This window comes from Vanacampus margaritifer, chromosome 3 (assembly GCF_051991255.1).
Source record: "Vanacampus margaritifer isolate UIUO_Vmar chromosome 3, RoL_Vmar_1.0, whole genome shotgun sequence".
In the NCBI taxonomy this organism is placed as follows: Eukaryota; Metazoa; Chordata; class Actinopteri; order Syngnathiformes; family Syngnathidae; genus Vanacampus; species Vanacampus margaritifer.
In genome coordinates, this window is record NC_135434.1 from 25229424 (window position 1) to 25239553 (window position 10130).

A 10130-nucleotide genomic window follows, 5' to 3' on the forward strand; every position below is an offset into this window, starting at 1 on the left:
TTAGGTGGGTGCTGGGGACAAATGTTGTCACCCAGTTTAGTTTTTTCCTCCAGACCACGTTTCCTGATGACATGATGCGTTTAAATCTTCCATCTTGACATGGAGTCCACGGAAGTCGTTGTTCGGACCATGTTACATCTCTTATTTTTGATCCTATGTCCTTCCATCTCCAGCCTGTTGGTTTTGCCAGTGAAATGTGGAAGGGAATGCCAAAGCCTTCATATGTGGTTAATGCATATATGTAATCTGGAAAGATTACTGTGGCTGCCATCCATCCTGCCTGTTCGTCCCAAATTAGGTCCTTTATTTGGGCCCGCATGGTTGTCAATCGGGACCATTGATCAAAGAAGTCTCTGTCCTCTTTGTTCGGGGCGAAGCGGATGGTGGAGTGAAGTGGGTACGTGGTTTGGGGCACCCAATTTGAATTTGGTAGGATTTGTTCTGGCATCTGTTGCAGATTGTTTGTTACTGATGTTGGACCTTTTTGGATCGGATCCAGACTGTAGAATGGGCGTGGTTTGTCTTTTCCTTCTAGTACTAACATCTGCATTGGTGTTTCTTGTCCTCTTTTTGTCACGACCATGCTAGAGCCTTCGACCATTAATACAAGGCTCATGGCTTTTATCAAATCTCGTCCGATGAGGTTTTCAGGACAACGAGGCACGTAAACGAAAGTTTGATCTGGGTATTCTGTTCCGTCTTCATCAATAATGGTCAGTGGTTCGGTAAAGTAATGGATGGCTGGTCTACCTCCCACTCCTATGACCATTATTGTGCTTTTTGACAATTTGACACCTGTTGGTAGATCAGTGATCACGGAGGATTGTGCTCCTGAATCCACAATGAATTTCAATGTTGTAGTAAATGGCCCTAAGCCTAGTTTTCTTACTGCTGGGTCAATAGAGGACATCTGGCTAAACAGGACTGTCAGGTCAAGCACCTCGACGATCGTTCTGGTGTCATCAGGGTTTTCATCACTTGACCTTTCCTGCTCGCGTCATTCGGTTGGATCCCAGTGGTCAGATCTTGGGGTCTCAATTTTTTGTTTGGAGCGGCAATCTCGGGCGAAGTGGCCGTACTTGCCACAATTGTAGCACACATCCTGTCTGGTGGCTGGTCGGCCTCTTCCTCTTCCGCGTCCACGTCCTCTACCCCGATTGGGTTGGTTTTGGTAGTAAATTGGTCCAGAAGGTGGAGGAGAGGCATGTTGAAAAAATGTGTGCATGGCATTGAAGACTGATGATTGCGCTTTTTGTCTTTTTAGGTCTTCAGCGTGTGAGGCCCAAGCTACGAGATCATTCACCGGGGCAGTTCTCCAGGTGTGGTAATGTTTCTTGATAAAATTGACTGTACCGTCCACTAGTCCATCCAGGAATGTTGCCCGCAGTAATGTTTGGTATGTGCTTTGTGCCTCAGTGCTTTCTTCGATGCCACCATGTAGTTTCAGTACGTCTTGGAGGCGGTCCACATATTTTTGTGCGCTTTCTTCAGGTTCTTGGCGGCATTGGCGGACTTTAGTTAAATCAGGTGGTTTCTTGAACACTGCGATGGCTCTTTCTAAAAGAGTATTTAGGGCGTTGTCTAGTTCTTGGCCTGGTTGGTAGACTTGGCCTCGTTGGTTGGCTGGAGCAAAGGCTCCTTGGAATCTTCCGACTCGATGTCCTGCGGTCAGACGTAGGACGCTTAATAATTCATTGCCATTGAGGTGATAGGATCCATGTAGTTCTCTAATTGCAGCTGCCCATTTTTCAACGTTATCTTCAATGGGAGGAACTGATGCGCATGCGGCTACTTTTTCTTCTTCGGTCCATGGGCGATAGAGCAGCAAGGTCTGTGGATGAGCAGGTTAACCAGGATTTGGCATTCCATAAGCTGGGTTGGCTACAGCTACCATGGGATATGCTGCCACCTGCTGAATGTCTGGGTATAATTTTGTTGTTGCAGCCAGGACGTCTGCTGTTGGTTTGTTTGATCTTGTACGGCTTCCAATAGGAGGGGAGGCTCCGTCCCCAAAACTCGTGGAGGTGGAATTTGGGGAGGAGGTAGACGGGGTAGGCGGTTCCCGCTGTTGGTTGACGTTTACTTCCTCTTCTGGATCATTTTGCTGTCGCACTTCAGCCGGTGCATTTCCGTTGTCTCTTCGTCTGGCGTCGGTTTCTTCCGTTGGTCTTATCTTCATCTGGTACATTTTTCTTTCTGTCTTTTCCTTTTTTCTTTCTTCACTTTCCAAAATGCTTTCTGCCCTCATTTTACACTGTTTTATCCACACTTCAACAGCACGTAGTTGTGCTTCCAATTTTTCTACATTCTTTCCCTTTTTAATCTTCTTTGCTCTTTTCTCCACTAAACTTTTCTTAACTTCCTCTTTATTCCTGACATCTCTCAAAGACGGGTTAAAATCATACTTGGTCACCCAGGATTCCAGATACTTGCACGCATTAGCGTCAAAGCTTGCAATAAACTTAACATCCTGGTGTTGTTCTATTTCTTTTCTCAATGACTGGCCCATTGTTTCTACTCCCGAGCGGGCAGCAGTTACTCCCTTCTAACCTTATCTCATAAACACATATAAAGTACACACACGCACACACACACGCACACACACAAGCACACACACACACAAACTCACACACAAACACACACACTTAGTCTTTTCTGTGGTGCACCACTTTCTAATTTAAAACCATGATTTGTGTTTTAGGCGATTATTTTTAATTGCAGTCAGTTCTGTTCTGACCTGATAAATCTTAGTTATATTTTGAACACAGATATTTTGGTAAACAATGAGTGGGGAGGTGTAAATTGTTACGTATTTACGGCAACGTTTAATTTCCTCTACCCGGGCACCCGAAAACTACACTTTTTTTTAACAAGTTAAAAACTAGTCAATAAAAGTATTTTGGATCTCATCTAATAAAACCGTGATCCCTTTGATGCCCGGATCATATATACCATGGTTTTTTTTTTCTCTTCTTCACGGGCCAACGCCCAAGCGCTTTTCTTTTACTCCCCACTTTTCTATTTTTCTCTTACTTCTTCAGTATATTTAGTGTTCCTTTTTCAAACTTCTGTGTAAATCGTGATAATTAAACAGCATAATACCTGTTAGTCCTCGGTGCCGGTCTGGTTCGCAGGACCCGGTGTCCGGGCGAACGGCCGTGGCCGGAGCGACGAGACCCGTCACGCAAGGGGAGACGCTGTCGACAGATTCTCGGTGTCCTCGGTTCGGCGGCGGTCGTCCGTCCAGATGCAGGTCCCAGGTTTCGGCACCAATTAAATGTTGGGTCTGATATTACAGATCCCCTTAGTTACTGACCGTGCACCAAGGAAAAAGGAGGCAGAAGCTGTTGCTTTGTTTTATTGCAACCGCGGCTGGGAGAGGAGAGGAGACGCAAGACCTTAACTCACGCTCGGCTCCTTCTGACTCTCTCCCCTCCCCCGGCCACCTCGTCGCTTTTATTACAGTTAAGTTTCGTTTCATACAAAACATGGTTAAGTTTCTGTTTTCATACGTCATAGAAAAATACAAAACATTAGAGAAAGTTGAGCAGCGCCTCTAAACGACAGTTGATAATATAAAAACATAAAAATATATACAGGATATTCTTTAAAATACACACATAATGTTAAGACTACTGTTTTAAGCAACTTCACAAAAACACTGACATGTTAACTAGTGAAAGCCTCTTAAAGACTACATGTTGAACTAGTGACACTCAAACGTTTTTACTAGTAAACTAGTAATGCCCAAAATTTTCACTAGTTACACTAGTGAGACATTTTGACTGAACTAGTTCAACTAGTGAGGTCCAAAATGTTCACTCGTAGAACTAGTGGATGCCAACATGCTCACTAGTCAACTAGCGTTACAGTCTTTTGAATTTGCTAGGTAGCTATGATGCCCAAATGTTCACTAGTTGAACAAGTGAAAAACAAATTGCTCACTAGTGGCACTAGTTGCTAAATGCTAATCAGGAGGCCGGACAATGCCATAAGTGGGTAACTCCTATTGGCTCTATGATCAGAGCTCAACCCAGGAAAATTTTAACCCTGTAAAGCCTGAATTTGAGCTTCCACAGTCATTTACTGCCCCTTGTATCTATTCAAAATCAACACAGAGCAGTCACTTACCACTTTATATGCTATACTAAATAAAAATAAATCCAGTGCAACAGTTCTGAAATAAATTTGCCCTTCTTGAGGATTTGAATTGTCATTTGTTGTTAAATCTGTTCAAACTGGTGGTGGTAGCAAATGCATCATGATTGGCTGATTGGTTGTCCGAAGTCACGCAGATCTTGTCTGGTGCATCCTGGGTAATGTAGGCGGAGTAAGAACACGTCTGGACGAGTAAGTGTTCAAAGTTAATTTTTATCTTTATTCCTTAAAATGTCCACTAGAGGGCAGCATATCAACATGCACACCGTGCAAGTTACATGTTAACAAGTAAGCTTTTATTGAGCGTACATGTTAACATGTAAGCTTTTATTGAGTGTACATGTTAACAAGTAAGCTTACATTGAGTGTACAAGTAAGCTTACATTGTGTACATGTTAACAAGTAAGCTTACATTGAGCTTACATGTTAACAAGTAAGCTTTTATTGAGCGTACATGTTAACAAGTAAACTTTTATTGAGTGTACATGTTAACAAGTAAGCTTACATTGAGTGTACAAATAAGCTTACATTGAGCTTACATGTTAACAAGTAAGCTTTTATTGAGCTTACATGTTAACATGTAAGCTTTTATTGAGTGTACATGTTAACATGTAAGCTTACATTGATCTTACATGTTAACAAGTAAGCTTTTATTGAGCGTACATGTTAACATGTAAGCTTTTATTGAGTGTACATGTTAACATGTAAGCTTACATTGAGCTTACATGTTATCAAGTAAGCTTTTATTGATTTGTGCAAAGAGCCCATACTGTGCATTACAGTAACATACCGAAAAGCCCCTGCGTTGACCACCTTCAAAATAAAAGCTACTCAACACCAAAAAAAATCATTAAAAAAGTCAAGGTTTGTGGCCAGGACCCGGACCAGTTCTACATGACACTGCACCACCCCAGGTGTTCAACGAAAAAAGCACTTTGACCAAAATCTGATGTTACATTTTAAAATAAAAGTCATTTGAAATTTAGACTATTACTGCTGATTTCAATAAATCATTAAAAATTAAAAGTTTGTTGTCCTAGGACCGCACCAGTTCTACAGAACACTACACCAACCCAGGTATCCAACCAAATTTCTTTCATGTGATTTACTGGCTAGTCCTGGACCACAGCACTCGCTCAAAGCAGGTAGGATATGCTCTAGCTTAAAGAATATAAGCTTGTCGAAATGTCATCAGTTAACAACCAATTCCTGTTAGGATGACATTACATATATAATGACACAGGTATTTTAAAACATATATATACAATACAGGCCAAAAGTTTGGACACACCTTCTCACTCAATACATTTGATTATTTTTCATGACCATATACAGTACATTGTAGATTCTCACAACTAACAAACACATGTGGAGTTATGTAAAAATAATAAAATAAACACAAATAAAAAGCCACCCTTTTCTCTGATTACTTTTTTGCACATTCTTGGCATTCTCTCGATGAGCTTCAAAAGGTAGTCACCTGAAAAGGTTTTCCAATAGTCTTTAAGGAGTTTCCAGAGGTAAGAGTATGCAGAAAAGAAACCAGAGCAAAGGATGGCTATTTGAAAGAATATCTAATATAAAATATATATTTTTTTAAGTACATAACTCCACATCAGTTCATACATAGTTTTGATGCCTTCATTGAGAATCTACAAAGTAACCAGTCACGAGAATAAAGCAAATACATATATTCAAACAGAATAATTATATATACACTACTCACAAAAAGTTAGGGATATTTGTCTTTCAGGTGAAATTTATGGAAAATGTAAAAAGTTCAAGCTACAATGATATCAATACATAAATGTAGGACATTTTGAGTGGTTCCACCACACTGGAATCCCTCTCTAAGTAGAACGATGCACTGGTGATTTCGTCATCTCAAACAATTGATTGAAACAAAAAATAACAACAATGGTGGGTACCCCACAACCAGAAATTTCAACATCTCAATAATTCACCATGTGCCCTTGAGCATTAATTACAGCTTGACAACGACATCTCATGCTGTTCTCAAGTCGACTAATTGTCTGCTGAGGCATGGCATCCCACTCTAATTGAAGGGCATTGAGGTTTTGGAGTCTCCAGCCTCAATACGGCGACTCTGCTGTTCCCACAGCTTTTCAATAGGATTCAGGTCTGGAGAAAGTGCAGGCCATTCATTTGAGGTACACCAGTTCCAACAGCCATTCCCTGATGATGCCACCTCCATGAGCTGGAGCAATGTCGTTTGTGAATTTTGCCATTAAGCTCCTTCTCAGAGAACAGAAACTTGTGCAAAAAGTACTGAAACATTTGACAGTTGAACATGTGCATTCAAAAGCATAGGGAAGGTCACATTAAGTTAACCTGTGAAGGTTTGAATGCATTTTAGGCTTGTCCTGAAATTTCACCCAAAAGCCAAATATCCCTAACTTTTTGTGAGTAGTGTATATAATTTTGTGTAAAACATCGTCCAAGATTTTTCTTTTTAATCCACTGTGATAACTTCCGACCTTTTGACAGATGCTAAATTGGGGAAAAGAAAGTATATTGTGACCTTTATAAATCTTTATATCAGTAAATTTTGATTTTCTTAGGAGTTACTGTCGCTTTAATTCATTCATTCATTAGACATTCCAGATTCATCAATATGAAGAGCCCCTCCCTTTGGACCATGGCAGTGAACAGTGCACGGGATCATCGTATGTGCCATTCAATGCTCTTTGTCAGAGGAAAGACTTGCTGCACTACAGCAAATAAATCCAACCTCTTATTCCTTCAAATCTGGTCAGGACATCTTCTTGCAGGCTCTCAAAGTTGCGGTCTAGTGGGCAATCAAGGAAGTTGCAGATTGGTCCAAATAGACATTACATTTGTTTATGTCACAAATAAAAATACATTCTTGTTCCAAGCAGTTTCTCTTTTATTTATTTAAAAAAAAACTGCATATGAATTTTCCACAATTTTCCCATCAACAATAAAGCCTTTTGCAGTTCAGTTAAAAACAGTTAATGTGGAACAGACTCTGAGACAGATCCTTGTGGGCCTGCACCACCTCAGGAACGGAGGAGGCTCTTCCGTTTTCATCTTCTGGTTTCACATCTTCAATAGTAAAGAAAATATAAGTAGCTTATAAGTGACAAACATACAAAGTATTTTTTTGTTTTTAATCAGGTAAGACGTGTTTGACATATGATTTTTAGAGCTAACAAACGAGCAATAAACAATATAACAATCACAGATTAAAGTTATTACAAAATATTACTTATAAATATATACTGTTCACCAGAATAAATGTTTACAAAATATGTATAAAATGGTATTGGCATTCAGACCTGAAAAATTCACGCTGTGGTCCCCCCATATCATCTGCATCTTCTCCTACAAACTCAATGTGTGGTGGTTGGCTCCAACAAAAACTCACTCTAGAGAGTGCTTTAATGGCACTCTCTAGAAGCTTACTCCTTCTGATACAAATGGTGGATGCCATAGTGCCAGAAATGTGATCCTCGTGATAAGTCCTCAAGATAGTGGCAAGATCCACTTCTTCCTAATATATATGAAAAGAACAGTACATTAGAAATGAATGGCAGAAACACTGGTAGAAAGTGGCAAAATCATTCATTCATAATTTTTTTTAAATGCAGTCAAAAACGACTACTGAAAAAAATTAACATTTTTCCCAATACTTTGTTTAAAAAGTTATAACTTACTGGAGGACTGTCATTTTCAAAAGGATCTGCAATGATGTCATCATCTCCCCCATCTTCTTCAGTATCATCAATAAAAAAGTCATTGGCAGGAGTCCTACAAAATATGATTACACAAGTCATAATTACACACAGGAATACCGGAGACCTAAACCGTTTGTATTATACAAGTACTACATTGTGATTTAGCTAGATGTACTGAGATTTCATTTATGCATGTGTATCTCATTTATTGTGCATTCAGCCTTTTTTTTCACAGAAATTTTGACTACTCCTTTGTTTTCTGTATTTGTCATATAGTTTAATAACTATCGTAAGGACAAACTTTGTGTTGTCCGGCATAATCGATAAGAGAGGGATGTTTAGCTCTCTGTCAATATACAGTATACAGCAAGAGCACAGCACAAGTGTTGAGGACAGAATTGACATTGAATAGAATACAATGTAACATGTGGCTCCTGTTTCTAAACCTACGAAATACCTGTTCATAGGTTCCAAACATGTTGCTCTGTAGAAGACCTTGAAAAATAGACATGGTGCATGTGATAATGGCATAAAATGATAAAGCCCATAGTCATATTTCTAGAACATGCTCAATATGGCTGATTATTTATCATCACATCTGGGGTCCCAGCATTGAGCCACTGTGCAGGATCCAAACTTGACTCCTGTTGGAAAGAGTTACATTCGTACTTACATTCAGCTCTCTTCTCTTGAGGTGTACACAGAAAGGGTGACTTCCAAATAGAGATGCAAAATAATGCTATTTTCAAACAATACCGATAAACCAATAATTTAGAAAGTGTCGATGTCGATAACCAATAAGTAAGTTGATAATCGTTTCCAAAATTAACTTGCGTGTGAGTCCTACTATAATTCTAACATACTACAAATACAATGAAACATTGTGTAAAGCACCATATAGCTGAATTTTCTTGATATCTCTGCTTCAGACAACCAGTAATCCATTTTGAGTTTGCCAAAACAAAACAGTCATGTTTAAAAATTGCAACAAAAAATTGTAAGGGTAACATTTTTGGGAGACACAATAAAGAAAGCCCACAATGGCGACTGCCATGTCGCCATAATGCATCTTCTGTGAACACGAGGTCGTGCGCATTACGATGTGACAAATATGCGACACTACCATAGAAGAGGGGAGTGGTTGAGGAGTTGGGCACAACCACAACAGATGGAGCAACGTGACATGATATTAATATTGGCGGATTTCTTTATTATCTGGTTTATCTATATGTCAAATTGATTGATAATTGCTGATAACCATCAGCGGATTTCTTCATTATCTGGTTTAGCAATAATTGTCTTTAATAATCGGACACCGACATTATCGTGCATCCCTACTTCCAAACCCAAATCATTAACATTTAGACCACCATTTTCTTCAGTCTGAATTATCAAGTACACACAAAATACAGTATGGTTTACAAATACTTACGAGTACTGCGCGGAAGTCTGTCCTTGGTGCACTTCCTTCATTGTCCATGGAAGTAGGCAAAGACTGGGAACTTGCACTACACTGTAAAAATAATAATAATACAAATAATAATAAATAAATAAAAACTGGAATTTCCCAGCACCCAAAAAATAGTCAAATAACATAAATTTATTATTTCTCATAAAACATGCCATTTAAGAAACAATACTTGGATTTTTTTTCTTTTTATTACATCCTGGAGATAACATCCTCCTGTACAAATCCATTGAAATCTGCTGTCGAGATTCCTCATTGACCGCTGCAACAGCTCAGCTGAGATTCCATCATTGTTTGATTGTAAATGGCATGTTTTAAGGTTTCAATTACTATGAACAAAATATGTTTCTTCCATCACACTTGGTTTTATTGGATTGTTAAAAAAAAGTTTCCATTTTTTTGGTCACCCTAACAGTATAGGCTATGACAAAAAATTAGGCGATTCAGCTTCCAAAACATGTAAAAAAAAACCTGTTGAAACACTAGATATTCGGTTTAAAATTTCAACAATTTACATTACGGTACTGCAATTCCTTTACCGTATATAGCACTTTTCCACCTTATGATGCCCTCAAACAGCTTTACATTTTGACTACTCATTCACCTTCTGATGATGCAGGATCAGGAGTTCAGTATATTGCTCAAGGATACTTCATTATGGTCACAAAGGGGATCAAACCCACAATTTAATGGATACTAGCCAACAACTTTACCACTGAACCATGTCGCTGCTGTTTTTAGCAATTTTAGATCACATGAAATGTATACTTAGTTGGTAGTGCTGA

General features: G+C 39.2%; 1 long non-coding RNA gene across 1 annotated transcript; it reads right to left on the reverse strand.

Moving 5' to 3' along the window:
- Positions 1-7121: 7121 nt before the first annotated feature.
- Positions 7122-9388, reverse strand: LOC144049253 (uncharacterized). The gene is made up of 5 exons (XR_013293524.1): positions 9310-9388; positions 8335-8521; positions 7857-7950; positions 7479-7693; positions 7122-7245 (listed from the first exon to the last, which is right to left on the reverse strand). It is a non-coding gene; the product is annotated as an uncharacterized LOC144049253 (long non-coding RNA).
- Positions 9389-10130: the final 742 nt, after the last annotated feature.